Source organism: Octodon degus, unplaced genomic scaffold (genome assembly GCF_000260255.1).
Source record: "Octodon degus isolate 3935 unplaced genomic scaffold, OctDeg1.0 scaffold00001, whole genome shotgun sequence".
In the NCBI taxonomy this organism is placed as follows: domain Eukaryota; kingdom Metazoa; phylum Chordata; class Mammalia; order Rodentia; family Octodontidae; genus Octodon; species Octodon degus.
The window spans coordinates 40250672-40265540 of NW_004524577.1; the positions used below are offsets into that span (position 1 = coordinate 40250672).

Here is a 14869-nt window from a genome sequence, read left to right on the forward strand (position 1 = left end):
GTTAAGACCAAGGTAAAGCAGGACCTGTGCAACAAGAGTTGTAGCTTTTTGGTCTGAGAAGGTCAGTGAAATGCCCTCAGGATTTATCCTGAGATCCTGTCCCTCAGATTGTTTGTCAGTGTCAGCCATGTGGATGAGTCACGGCCATTGCTTGGCCAATGTGCTCTCTGGGCAAAAGCTTTGAAAGACCGCCAAGAGTACTTTTCTCATCCTCCATATCAGGACCTTAAAAAGAGACTAATTGTGGTAAGACCAATGTAAAAACCTGTATTGCTTTATTATGTAGAGCTTGATGATTTTGGGCATAAGATATACCTGTGAAACCATCTCAACCATTGAGTCCATAAACATGTTCATCACCTTCCAAGGTTTCCCCATTTTTCTTCTTCTTCTTAATTCTTAGCAAAGTAATAATTGCTTTTATTATTTTCTTAATAATTAATATTAATTTTTGTGGTCTACTTACCACAAGATTTCTCCTCTTAGCAAATTTTAAGCATGGGGACAGCATATTACTGTTGACTAGCAAATCTTCAAATTTATTATACATCACTGAAATCAGTATGCATTTTTAACTGTCAGCCCCTTATTTCTTCATCCCAGCAGTGCTTGGCAACCAGGATTCTACACTCTCAGCAAGTTGGGCAAAAGTGCACCCTCTAGCATTTGCTAGGTCTACATTTTGGTGGGAAAGTGCTTGGAGTGTGAAATGAGATCCTCAAAATACTGATGGAACTCTTGAGCTAGGGAAGCAAAGGACTTGCTTACATCTTGGGGTGGAAGGGTAGATGGGAAAGAGTGGGCTCACTCGGATGACAGAAGGGCACGCACCCTAGAGTGCAAGCTCGCTTCACTGCTGTCAGGATTTGTAATGAACTCAGTAGAGCAGAGATGTCCTTAGAACATGAATGGATTTTTGTGGAAGATAAAGAAGATGCTTAGAGTAAAAACATATGGGGTCTGATAGAAGGCTCAGAAACTTGTATAGCTCCTGGAGGGTTTTGTACTCTCCAGATCTGCATAACTAGATCTATCTGACAGATGTGTGTGTGTGTGTGTGTGTGTGTGTGTGTGTGCACAAACGTGTGTGCGTGTGGTCACCTCGCCGAATGAGTTCCTAGCAATCTTTCTGCTTCAGCATAACACACCCCACAGTGGCCCTTCATACACTCTAGTATAATCATAACCCTTCTATACTTTTTCCTTTTAAACACAGCCTTTTCTAATCCACCGAACTGTCACTGTTCCCTTATGCGATAACTCTCTTGGTTTCTTTCTATAGGAAATCTGTACAGATAAGGCAAGATTCTTTCCAATAATTCTGACCTTGTCCCTATCAGGAGGATCTAATATAAGATCAAAGAAAAGGGCTCAGGTGAAAGGTGCTGTTGAGTGTCACATGACAGTCACACTCAATTTGCTTTCACGTCTTTATCTTTGCCTCCCACTTACATGCCTGCCTTTCAATCAAATCTTATCCATCTCTTATTGCTCAGTTAGAGGCAAATCTGAACATTTCTCAGATCCTGTAGACCTCGCTGATCTTCCTAGCATTTAGCTTGTCTTTCCAAGTTTGTTGTGTCCTTTTTGAAGATAAAGTATGTCTTGTATTCCTGAGGTACTGTATCTAATATAATGCTAAGTATACAAGAAACATTTGGTTTAAATGCATGTCAATTAAAAGCACATATTGGGGCTGGGGAGATGGCTCAGTAGGATAAGCGCTTGACTGGCAAACTGCAAAGATCTGAGTTCAATCCCCGGTTCTGGAAAAAAAAAAAAAAAAAGCACATATTGCCTGAGTTGAAGTATGATCTACTGACCAAAAACAGAAGCCTTTAGAGGACAGGGTGGAAGCCTGCCAGGTGTCTCGCAAATCTTCATACATTTTATTTTATTTTATTTTTTTTTGAGATGGGTGTTAAACCTATGTGCTTATTTTAAAGGAGTGAGTAAAGTTTGAGGACCTTTAGACCCAGCCCGGGACGGAATAACTACATTCCAGGTACAGTAGCTGGAATACTTAGCAAGCCTCCAGGTAGGGAATGATTCTGTAACAGAGGAAGCCAAAGAGGACTGCTATAGTTCGTGTCTAGCTGCACCCCCCCCCCCCCCCCGCCTCCCAAAGCCTTGTTCCCTTCATACATTTTAGTATTCTGGATTATATTGAAATCATGGCCAATAGAAATGTTAGAAACCTTGTTAAAAGTCTCAATGGGATGCATACTTATGCTGATACTTAATGACAGATGTGAACCAGCAGGGAGCTGCTCTGCAGGCGCCCTTCCAGTGACCATGCATGCCAGGAGTACAATTATCACCATTATCACCTACTGAGATTTCAACTGATTTTCCTTTGTGTAAATATTTCTGTAAGGCTGACTCTGAATTCATTTGGGATTGACTAATGAATTATTGGGAGAAAAGACCTAAGCGCAAAATTTATGTACAAAATCAGTAGCCATTGGTCCTTAGGAACCCTGGAAAAGTGGAATAAATTCATTCTCTTTACTCACTCAAGAAAGCTCATACCTTTCTTGAGGTCTTGTGTTATTATTAATAATAATAAAAACTTTGTCAGCTGCTTGGATGCAGAGAGCATTCCAAGACCAACAAAACGATTTCAAGGAGCCAAGCCTTCAGGGTTTGCATAACTGCTAAATACTGTACTTCTTGACTCTCATAAGACAAGCCCATCTTGAAATTTATTTAAGAGCTGAATAATTGAGCCTGAAAATTTAATTCTGACACTTCCTTTCCCAGTCGTGGACCTCTGATGAGTTGTCCTAATCACCTTGGCTGCAGTAGCCAAGAATGACAGTCTTCGGACTTTTGCAAAGCAGAAACCAGAGAGTTTTTAGTGCAAGCGATCACCTCCATTGGTGACCATTTCGTCGGGGGCATGCGATTGTGTCACTGACTGGTGGAGTGCGTCCTGAAGAAATAGAGGAATCATGTCCTTGCTACAGTCTTTTCGTAGGCTGTCCATGGGAGATCTGACTGCATGAAATGCCTTTATATATTGTGGACAAAGGACATTCGTTTTTCATCTCTGTCAAACTTATCTTGCCCCAGGAGTCACACAGGGAAGGGTTGGGTGAGGCAGGAATGAACTGACTCACTGATGTATCTCTCATGAACTGTCTGGATTGCTTTAGAGGGATGAAATCGAGCAGTTGAATGGTTGTCTAAATTCCGAGGCAGGGAACTGGCTTAAGAACAACAAACACAATTTAGGCTTGCATAAAATAGAAGGCTTTCTAGGGGATCAGAAAAAACCTGTTTTGCACAGGTGCTCCTTCAACCATGATCCAGAGCTACAGAGAATTTCACAGCATGCTGTGGGTCCTGCATTGAGCCCACAGCTGTCATAATTCAAGCATCTCCCTCCCCTCTGCAGTGGTCTCCCATTGTTCCAGAGGCTCCTAATACGACGCACAAAGAAAAATACAGCAAGATATCAAGGTTTATGCCAAACTTGAGTGAGTGGCAGTGGCTTTGCTTTTGTAGTCAGGTTTTCATCTGTTTCATTGGCCTTTGAAGAAGCAAATGTGCACACTGAAGATTTCTCCACTATGTTGAATCATGTGTTTTAGTAGTTACTAAGTAAAGATCACACATGCTTTGAAGTTGAAGTGGAAGGCAAAGCTGAAGGAGGGTGGGCGGGTGGCACCCATCTTCCTAGCCATTCAGATGCAGGTTTTTTTTTTTTTAAATAGGGACTTTTCCTATTATCTCTTAGAAAAAGTGGCTTGACCCTGAAATCGAGTAGGTCTTTGGGATACACAATACTACTCGCTTACATTGACTCCTGAGGAAGGAGGAAAGAGTGTCCACTCTTTTATCTTAGTGATCCACATGATTGTACGAGGGTTACTTAGTGCTCCTCTTTTAAACTGGTAGGTGTGGTGTCGCTGGGGATTTTATTCTGCTCAGCATGAGCAGACTGTCATGAAATAAGGGACCTGGAAGTCAATCAGTTCTTAAGGCTCGGTGTTCGGCACTTGGCCTTTGTGGGACTAACATTCCAAAATGAGGACAGTAGATAGAAGACAGTTTTTCCTTTCTTTTTCAGAACCCCTAACGGAGTTGATGTTTGGGTTTTTAATTTTGAAGACTCTTTTCACCCTGTTATGGTTAGGATATGATTCATGTCCCCCACATGTCCATCTGCTGGAAGTTTGGTCTTCCTTGTGGCACTGTGGAGGTGGGAGACTCTGTAGGACGCAGGACCCAGAGAGAGGTGATGGATTAGGTCATCGGAGGCCTCACTCCAGGAAGGCATTGGTGTTGTTGTTGTGGAATGACTTACTGACTGACTGTGACTGTCTGGGACAGTCAGTAATCATGAAAGCAGCGGGATCCCGCCTGGCCACTCGAGCCCTCCCTCTTGAGTGTGCTCCTATCTTTGCTCTATCTGCCTTGCTGTGACAGGGCCCAAGCAGAAAGGACTGCCTGACCTTTGACTTCAACCTCTAAAACTGTGGACTAAGTGTCTTTTCTCTGTAGAGTGCCCGGCCTCTGGTGTATTGGGGTAGCTGAAGAAAACGGCTGATACGCACCCACTGCTAGGTACTAGCACTAGTCTTAAATTCTCTGTGCTGAATATTCTCACTTCTCCAGCTTTGTAGAAAGCTTTGCTTTTCTGCCATGACTCTGTATGCATGGCGTTGTGTTAGGGTTACTTCCCTACATAGCTGTATCTTAGTGCTTTTCCTTCTAGTTCCCACAGCACCTGATACATTATATTAGAAAACTAATGTACATTCTTCAAAAGTCAGAGATGTTGCGCTCTTATCTCTGAATCTCTGCTCATCAAAGTCAATTCATTAAGTCAGATCATTCCTTATTTCTTAGTTCCACAAGGCTTTGTTTCTTCACCTCATAAGCCCTCTTTTATAACTGTACTACAAAGGTCCTTAACCAAAGGTCCACATTGAAATCATGGGAAGCTTTAAGAATATACTAATGCTTTAGTCCTACCCCAGGAATTCTGATTTTTTAAAAATGTATTTTAGTACAGTGTCTACAGGGTTTTACTACACAGATTGGACTTGTAATTCTCCTGTTTTCAGCCTCGCAAACACTGCGATTACAGGCTCACCACCATGCCCAGTCTCAATCGCTGTCTCCGTGTGCCCTGGGGGTGGGGCTGGCACGACATGCCGGAGATCGAACCCCGGTCCCCGAGTCTGCCTAAACGGGAATTTCAATCCACTGAGTTACCTGGCCGGCCCTCTGGAATTCTGATTTCATGACCCGGCAGTGCAGCCCAAGCCTTAAGTTTTTTTCAAGCTCCCCTGATGGCAGGGACTGACCTGTACAAAAGAATAAGAATGTGGAGTCACAGCAACATCTAATGCAGTGTTCTCAACAGTGGCAACATTGACATTTTTGAACAAGATGATTGTTTCTTTGAGGGACTGAAGAAAGCCTGCCTGTGCATTTCAGGGTGTGAAGAAGCATCCCCAGCCTCTTGCTTCCTCATGCTGGAGCACTCTTCTCCCAAATTATTACAAACCAAAAATGTTTTCAGACATTTCCAGGTGTCCCCTCATTGAAGATCCACTGATCTCACCAAATAGCTTTTAAACTGCTAACAATAATTAAAGTACTAGGATATTGTGATTCATAGTGACAGCTTCACATAAAGCAAATGTGCCATAATTTGTTTATTAAAATATTTTTTCCCCAAGTAATCACTGTAAAAGTATATATTGATTCCAAAAACATTGCTGTTGCTCAAAACAATTTTTTTTTCTGGTTCAGAGCATATAGTATCTGTTTTGAATGCTACCCAGACTAATAACAGTAGATTAATAGTTAGAAAGAGCTAAAAGATATTTAGAATGAAGTCTTGTGGGTCAGGTGTGCTGATGGAGATGAACTGTGGACTTTTTTGGTAACTTCAATACAAGGTCTTTTTCCTTGGACTCATAAACTGTCTTTGGCAACATTTAAACAAAAAGAGGTCAAACTGGTCTTCTGGTTTGTAATATGCTATGTAGAAGTACTTCCAGCATTTTTTTCTTCTGAAGTACAATACAGTATAACTGCCGGTTATTTTTGCTTTAAAATAAATTTTACTTTTTAAGCATCACATGTTGTGCATGTAGTAAGAATTTGCTTGGGTGAACACCAAAGAAAAGAGGGCGGTCTTCCTAAGGCGAGTCAGTTTTGAAAGAACAAAACCACGTCCTGGCTGTGAAAAGTTGGAGAAGCGTTCCAGACAGAGGCGGTTATTTGGGAAGGCTTTCGAGGTGGGAGGGACGTAGGCACGTGGTAGCGATGGATTAGAGCGTCTGAGTTTGGGATGGTGGGTCCCAATCCCGACCACCTATCGCATCAGCTGATTCCTGTTCTGGGTCTATTAAATGAGACTCTCTAGAAAAGGTGCCTGTAACGGCTGAGTTTTGTTTTGAAAATGTTTGTAAGACACCTTAATGTTCAGGAATGTTGGAGAATCAATTTAAGTTGTGGACTTGGTTGAATAAAGAAAATAGAGCCTGTGACCCTAGATTTCTCATACAGCAGCAGAGGTCAGGTCAGGCTTTGAGATCGGTGAATAACAGCCACATGTAGTTTTGTAGACACCAGGATACTAATTTAATAGCAGGGAATAAAAAAGAGTTAAATAAGCATTCAAATTCACCAAGCTGAGTCATCATTCCACATCTTTTGATTTTAGTTTAATGTCTGTGCCACGGGAACATACCAGCAAATAAATTAGGACACTTGCTAGACAGTAAGGATAGGAGCGAGGTTAGAATAGTATGAAAAGTTCTCTCAATTGAGCAAGCCATGGAAAGCAGGAAAATTACTGCAAATTGAAAGCCTATTTTATGCCAGGCTGTATCACATGTAAGCCTCATAGTGCAGCAGACGGGAAGTAAGATTAGATCTGTTAGGGACCTAAGTGAGATTAGGTGAGATTAGGTCTCCAGAGCACCCACCGTTTTCACTCTTCCGTCTGGTCTCTCATCTGAGAGCAGTATCTCTTAAGTGAGAGCGGTTTTGCCCCGCCCTCTCAGCCCAGCACCACAGACGCTTGGCAATAGGGCAGATCTGCCTCTCATTGGTGCACACAGCAGCCCTCCAAAATTACCAGTCCTGACCTAGAAGGATGATTGAAGCCCAGAAGGTTGAAAATGGGGGAAAAGTTTATTACCAAGCTGATGAAGAGACTTCAAACACGAGTGCATTTTTATATATTCAATTACGTCTCGTTGTGTCTCATTTCCTTCCTCACATGTTGTAATCTAGTAACTTTCTCATCCCTTCACTCACAGCTTCTCCACAGAAGCCCTCCTTCAAGCTCCCAGAGGGGTTTCCCACAGGGGCGGCTTTTATGCCAGCCTCTACCCGTCTGTTAAGACGAGGAGGCTTTGTTTCCCACAGTGGTTTTCTTTTTTCTTTTGGTTTTATTATTATTATTATTTTTTCTTTTTCATGGCCCATTGGGTTCTTGGCAGGTCGGTTATACCTTTGCTCCAAGTTTCTCTTTTGGGCCTTTTGTTTGAGGGAGCTGGATCCTTGTTTACCAGGCCCTGAGCAGAAACTCCCCAGCCCAGAGGCCACGGTGTGCAGCCACTTTAGTCACTTCCACCTGGGCTGACTGTGAGCCAGAGATAAGAGCAGAGCCACCCTGTGATCAGGCCCCCAAGCCACCCATGCCCCGATATCTCTGTGATCAGGCCCCCAAGCCATCCAGGCCCCGATATCTCCGTGCATCTTCTTGTTTCCACGCCAGGAGGCCCACGTACTCTGTTGGTGGTGGCTGGGGGCCAAAATCCAGGTGTGATATTCCAGAGCATTCTTGGAGAGGAGTTTTCAGCTGGTATTTTGTTTACCTGCCTTTTTGGCCGTCTCCACCTCTCGGGAGCCAAGAGCTTACAGAGCTGTATAATCCCTGGCTCTTATGCTGCTGTCTATAAAATATGGACAAACGCAGACTTTATACAATCTGTCTGTGGCCTTTGCTGACCCCACGACCACCTTTGTCTTTCTTCAGGAAATTCCAAGGGACCCCGGAAACACCTCCTGCAGAGATGCTGCTCACTGGAACCGCGACACCCTCACACAGCGCTCTGAGGCTCTTGGCAGGAAACAAAAAGCTCTAGAAAATCAAGGTATGTTGTTCTTGGGGTAACTGCCTCATTTTTAGCAGAAGAGCCTTCTCAAATGTTCACTTCTAAGCAAGCCCTAGGAGAAAAAGCATAAAAAACACACCAGCCATAAACGAATATTGTCCTCCTATCCGTTGTGGAAAAAGATTTAAAAATAATCTAACGTGGAATTTGATATGTTTGGCTTCGGGATACCGGTTTTTCCCAAAGCTTCCTCTCTGGCCTCTGGGGCCGCCGTGTCGTCCCTCATCAGCTCTGGCTGGGTGCACTCTCGCGGCCTTTGGGAACCCCTATTCGGCTCCCCTCTGCAACCATCCTGGTCCTTCCAGCTGATGTTCTGACTTCAGAGAATGCAGTGCGGAGGCTGCCGGGGCTTTGGCCCGCCGCCAGCGTGCTCTTCCTCTGCAGGCCACCTCTGCAGACTTCTGCAGTCTTACTTCTGCATCTGTCAGGTGGGGCTATGCGCGCTGCCGCAGGAGTCAAGAAGGCCCTCCTGCTCCCTGTGTCTAGGGCAGTGTCTGTGCCTCATGGCCTCGCAATGACTATGTGCTGGACAAATAATTAAACGTTGTGCAAACATTTCCCATTCTAAATGAATTTAAGCTACTGCTTTTTTGGAAAGCGTGCTGCACTTCAAAACAGTCTGTTTTTAGCACACACAGGTCAAATTTTTTGTGATAGTGTTTCTGTCTTCACTGGATTCTGGCCCCAGCCATGAAAATATCAGGAGACAACAAGGAATGAGGCTACCAAAGATTTTTTTTTTTCATTAGAAATTGTGAGCAGCATTTCAGAGCATACTGTCATTTTCCTGGATAGTAGAAAATGCTTGTTATTTTTTGATGGTATTGGGAATCGAACTCAGGACCTTGCACTTGCCAGGCAGGCACTTATACCACTTAGCTTTCTCTCCTGCTATTTGTAATTTTTCAAAAGAACCACTGTATGGAATTTTCATCTAGATTTTTCTCATCTTAATATTTTAACATTTGTCTGAAGAAGAAAACTGGAACATAGGATCATATACTCTCCACCACATTGCATATTTCTTTTTGAGGTCAGATCTAATGTATTTGTTACGTAAGCGTTTCACTTTTGACTGAACTCAGACTTGGAAGTAGAAGCCCTCGGAGAGGACAGCCTGCACCTCTTGGCAATCTGTTCCCGGCGTTTTTCTTTGGCTTCCTTCATTCTCCTGGCCAGAAGTTTAGTATACTCCGCAGCCTCTTCCTCGTTTTTCTTAGTGCTCTGCTTCTTCAGCGCAATACAGTGCGTTTATGTTGAAGGACACGTAGAGTAACAAGTCGCTGGATCTGGGGGGCTTTAGTCCTGGGTTTCTCACCCTCCTAGTTCAAGGGCTTCCTGCCAACATACTGGCGGACATCATCTTCCTCAGACAGACTGAAAAGTCTGCAGATTCTGCTGGCCCTTTTGGACCCTAGGCACTGAGGCACGGTAGTACCGGTCAACCCAGGGATGTCCTTCTCTCCTTTCTTTACAATGACCAAGTTCAGAACGCTGAGGTCGGCGTCTACAATGCAACCTCAAGGATTTGCGCTCTCTCTCCCCAGTCCTCCTCGGTCGGTAGCAGGAGTGCCAGTACTCAGCAGCAGGCGAGCGTGGCCAGGGTCAGGACGCCCCGCTGCGTGGGGAGGCCCTGTGTGCCAGTCCCACCGCTGAGTCAGACCACATAACCCTTCCACTCTTCACCCAGGGAGTCAGCGGCCACTTTGGTGGCCGTGCGCTTCCCACAGAACGTATGAAGTTTGCGTTCATGGTCCACCTCGATGGGTTTCTGGCAGTCAGTGGCTGGGAAGGAGATGTTCAGCTTCATCTTGAAGAAGCCATGGTCACCTTCCAGGCACTACAAAAAAGACCATGTTGTGTGTTTCAACGTAGGCTTGCATCTCAAAGAATGATGACAACTGGTGCTGAAGCTCATTTTATTATCTATACAGGCATGATCTATATATGTGTGTATGTGTGTGCACATATTCACCTGTGTGCACACACATGAGCATGCACACACACACACACACACACACACACACACACACACACACACACACACACACACCAGTCGAAGCCCATTCAGTGCTTGTGCTGGAGAAAGCCAACTTTAGTACTTACCTGTGTCTTTTGCCAAGATTCCGAATTGCGTTCCGGTTAAGTCTTTGATAACTCACATTTGCCTTTTTTTGGTGTCATTTAAATTAATGGTGAATTTCCTTCTTTGAACATTCCTGTGACTAAAAATTGAAATGTTATGATAGCTTCTGAAATTGTAAATCTGCCTGATCTTCTGCCTAAAACGCACATGCTTGATACTTGCCATTTTTGCATTTTAGATTTTAAGAGAGTTTATATTTTTAAAAAGTAGAAGTGCATTTATTATGGGATATAACACCCTCATCTGGGTCTGGATTAGTATCCAGAGTCAATCAATTATTGCAATGAAATGTCTGACATCTCACTACTAGAGATTAATGAATATAAACAGCGTGAAAATTTAAGTCAGATTTTTGTCACGAAATGAATTCAGGTCAAATTTTGTCATCAAATGATTTCAAGAATACTATCAAATGCTTTTTAGTTTAAGAAAGTTTTGGATATATGAACTACAGAAAAGGGATTGTAGGTTTGTATTCCAAAACCACAGTTATTAACTAACTGTATTTAAACAAATTCAATTAACAGGAAAATCTCCTTTTGTGAAGAGCCTTGTGGAGGGAAGTCAGTGGCTCTCCTTGGGGTCGTTTTTCCCTTGGAAGAAAACGTAGCAATATTTCAACCCGCAGTCGGGAGAATCTGCTTGAACTCTTTCTGGGGCTGGCAGTGAAATGGCCCGAATTCCACTAGAGGGCAGTTGGGCCTTATTTCAGTGGACTTCATGGTTACCAGAAATGGTCCCGTCCTGCGGGAGTGAGCCTCTCAGATCACCAGCCGCTTCTGTCTCTGCGCAGCCCCGGCTGTCCCACCCGACATCACTCTCACATCTACGCGGCCGTGATCCTAGTGCTCACGTCCCCAGCCTAGGTGGCTTCTCTGGGCTTAAATTCAGCGCCTCTCGGTGTCTGCCCTAACAACCACTCAATCTTGACGTGCAGACTGACCTCAGGTGCTCAGGGTCTCTTCTGTTTCACCGTTTCTCTATTCCGTTGCTCTGCCGCTCAGCCTCAGTCACCTTAGGCAGCTTGCCTGAGCGAGCCTAGGAAGCTAGCTAGCCCCAGCACCCTTTTCCTGCACCGCTCTTCCCCGAATCCTCTTTACTTTATGATTGCCCAATATTGCGCATGGCTTGCCTGTATTTTTCTGTCTCCACCCTTGCTACTGCCTTCTTCTGCCCGGCCACTTGTCACCCAAGGGCCTCCCAGCTCTAGGCACGCCTTGCTTCCTGCTCCCAAATTTCCCTTTGATTCTCCACTTGCCTGCTCACAACCGTAGGCCGTTTGCCCAGTCTCACTTCCTCCCTCCACTCTGGTACTTTTCACCACGAAATGCTGGTTTTTTTTTTTTTTTTTTTTTTTCAGGTAACAGGGCAGTCCACCAAAGATGAAAGTAGCAAGACCCAGTTTTCCAGGAAGGTGATAAGAGATGATATAGACAAGTAATCCTCATTTTACAGGAGTTTTGTAGCACAAATTTTAGTTACCATAAGTTATTTAAGTAATACCAGTTCTCCTACATCAATGTCTTTGTTTTCTAGGACTAGAGAATTCTAGAGAATTCTAGAGAATTCACCTGGACCTACTACTTACAGAGATCTGGCAGCTAAAATCATGAATGAGGACCTGGTTTTGTTCACGTAGCCCTTCACTTAGTGGCCACTCTAGTGTCCCCAGTCCTTATTGCAATTGGTGAGAAGCTCATGCACGAGGAAGACCATCATTGACTGATTTGCCAGGGAGAAAACAATAATTGCATTTCACATATGTATGTGCACTCACAGCTGTGCAAGACGAAATGGGAAGACAGAAAAAGCCACCAGGGAGGCACGAAGCTGGGCACTCTATCAGAGGTAGGGCAGTCCGGGCGCGCATCCTGGTGCGACTCTTCTGGAAGAGAGGAAAATACACCTGTTTTCACGGGTGCCACTTCAACTGCACTAGAAGATCAGCCTGGCATGTTAGGAAAGCATGCTTCTGGGAGGTCTGGGTGAGTCAAGGGTGCATGGCCTCGGGGACGGGACCTAGTTCTTGTTCTTTTCTCTCTGTGCTTGTTCCTGGCTGCCGTGAAGCAAGCAGCTTCGCCCCACTGGAATCTCTTTGTCTTGGAACTAGAGACTGAGGGCTGGGTTCTCTGATGCTCTGAGCTGAGTTAAACCTTTCCTCCTTCAAGCTGTGTGTGTTAGGCATCTTCCCTCAGCAGTGAGAAAGCCGACCAGTTCGAAGAGCGCACTTGCTCAAAATCATTTGCCTTCCTTTGAAGTTGTCTTCTCAGGGTCCAACCACAAGCACACTTTAGAAAAGTCTGTTCCATTGCACGCACACACACACCCACCCACTCACCCACACACACACACACACCCACACACCCCAAAAAGCTTAAAGACTGAGATCAGGTCTTTTTAATTCACAACTGATCTTCTCTCCAGTGAGCCTCAGGTTCTCTCAGAAGAGAGTGAGAAGTCCTCCTCGTTAGCTTTCGAGGCTGCCTCAGCGCTTCACACTATGGCTCTGGCCTTCTTCTTCTACCAGCGGACATTCTGTTTCTGGACTTTTTCAGTTATGAGCCCTGACTTAGTGAATCTCCTGCTGTGTGTGCACACTGAGACTGTCTCCCATGCAGATTCCTTCACATCGCTGGGCTGAGGCATTATTCAAAGGCTGAACTATGTTAGCATACGTGAAGCACTCAGAGTGCTGGGTGTGAGTCTCAGCATGGTAGAAACCCAAATCCTGAGTGTTCACACAAACCTTCTGAAAACCAACCAATTAAACAAACAAAAAACCCACAAAAATTTTTATATAAGTGTATTCTAACTTCTTTCCATTTATCAGAACCTAATATTTAAAAAATATTATTTAAATTAAATGTCAAATCTGATCTTAGAAAACTTTTCATTTTTGCCTTGGTTTGCATTTTCCTAGTATATGTATAGGTCAACCTTTTGTATTTAGTGAATATGCATATTTTTGGCATATCTTTCCCCTAGATTTATAAAGATTTATTCTTAATTTGAAAAAGCCCTCCAGAGCCATTTGTTTAATTTGGTGACCAAGCACCCGCTGTCCATTCTTTTTTTTTTTTTTGCGGACCCTGGAATTGAACTCAGGCCTTTGCACTTTCCAGGGAAGCACTTACTCCACTGAGCCATCTCCCCAGCCCCCCTGCCATCCATTCTCATGCAGGTGTAATGACAGGTGTTGGGGTTTCAGAGCTGTAGGATCCTTGCTCTCTTCAGGCTGTGCTGGTTGGCGAGACTGCAGGTGGAGGCGGCGAGATATTGCATTCGTTACATTAGAAAAACTGCTTATGTAAGAATACTGGGCCTGCGCAGTTGCTTGCCTGTCATCAGAGGAAGAAAGATTGAAGAAAAAAAATATCCTGTCTCCTGCAGCAAACCCAGAATATACTGAAAGTTGCAAACTAGTCTTTTAGCCTAATGTTCTATCTTTAAATATGATTCTGTGTGTTTTAAGTCCAGAGAAATCATGTTTTATTCTTTTGGTGCCTTGTGTTTTGAAGGCCAGGGAACTAAACGTAGATTCCTTCAGGTTATCTAGTATTTTGGCATTGAGCCTCTTTCAACTACACCTTTAACTGCGGCAGTGCTGTTATTCAACTGAATGGCAGCTCTTCGGCTGTCCATCACTGCATGGGTACGAGTGCTGGAACACACAGATCACACGGACACAGCCAGGCAAAGTGGCATCACAAGGAAGCCCAGGCAGGACACATCTGGAGTGGTACTGGGGGAAGAGGACACTGCGGCTGGAAAGACCCCGCTAGGTAGGATCTCTACGTGGCACCTAAATCAGGGACACGATTTAATGCGTCAGTGCCCTAGTTTACTTAGTAGTGCTAGAGAGACCTGAGTGTGTTAGTGGGATGGTAAGTACCCTGCTTATGTGCACAAATAGGGATAATAGCTGTGTGCCTTTTTGTAAATTTTTTAAGTGGCTTATTTGTACAAAAGTCTCTGACGACTGATTCTCCTGCTCCAGTGGAAAGCATGAGGGGGTCTTCATAGGTACTCGCAGGAGTTCCCTGTGGATGGAAGCTGGCAGAACAGGTGGCCTTATTTTCCTTAATGCACAATCCCAATTTTCAAAAGCAGAAAAGACGAGTTGTGGTGGGCAGGGTTATTGGTCAGACCAGAGCAGAAAAGCATAAGATACATCTCTGCCCGCTCTGTAACTGGGCTAAGTAGGTTCTCCAAGGTGGGGGAAAGCGTCAGAAATGTGATGCAGCGTGGAATAGCTTGTAAATTGTGAGCCATAAGTCCCAATCATCTTTTTGGGTAAAATCTATCTATCTCTCTATCTAGCCATCCACTCATCCCCTCCCTATCTCACCTATGGACAAGCAAGTTTCGTTGTAGAATTGGTTTGTAAGAAGCATTATTAGTACAAGAGACCTTGCCTGGAAGCTGCATAACAGACACTTAGTTTTTACTCAGATTGTATGTGGGTTGAGACGGAAGATATCAATGTAGATTGCCGTGCACTACAACTCCATACATGCTCCTCCAAGAGATCCCTGCGATATCCCCACTGATAGGGACAGGGCAGACCCTGAAA

At 44.3% G+C, this 14869-nt stretch overlaps 1 pseudogene; it reads right to left on the reverse strand.

Moving 5' to 3' along the window:
* Positions 1 to 9215: 9215 nt before the first annotated feature.
* On the reverse strand, positions 9216 to 9960 carry LOC101572181 (annotated as a pseudogene).
* Between the last annotated feature and the right edge of the window lie 4909 nt (positions 9961 to 14869).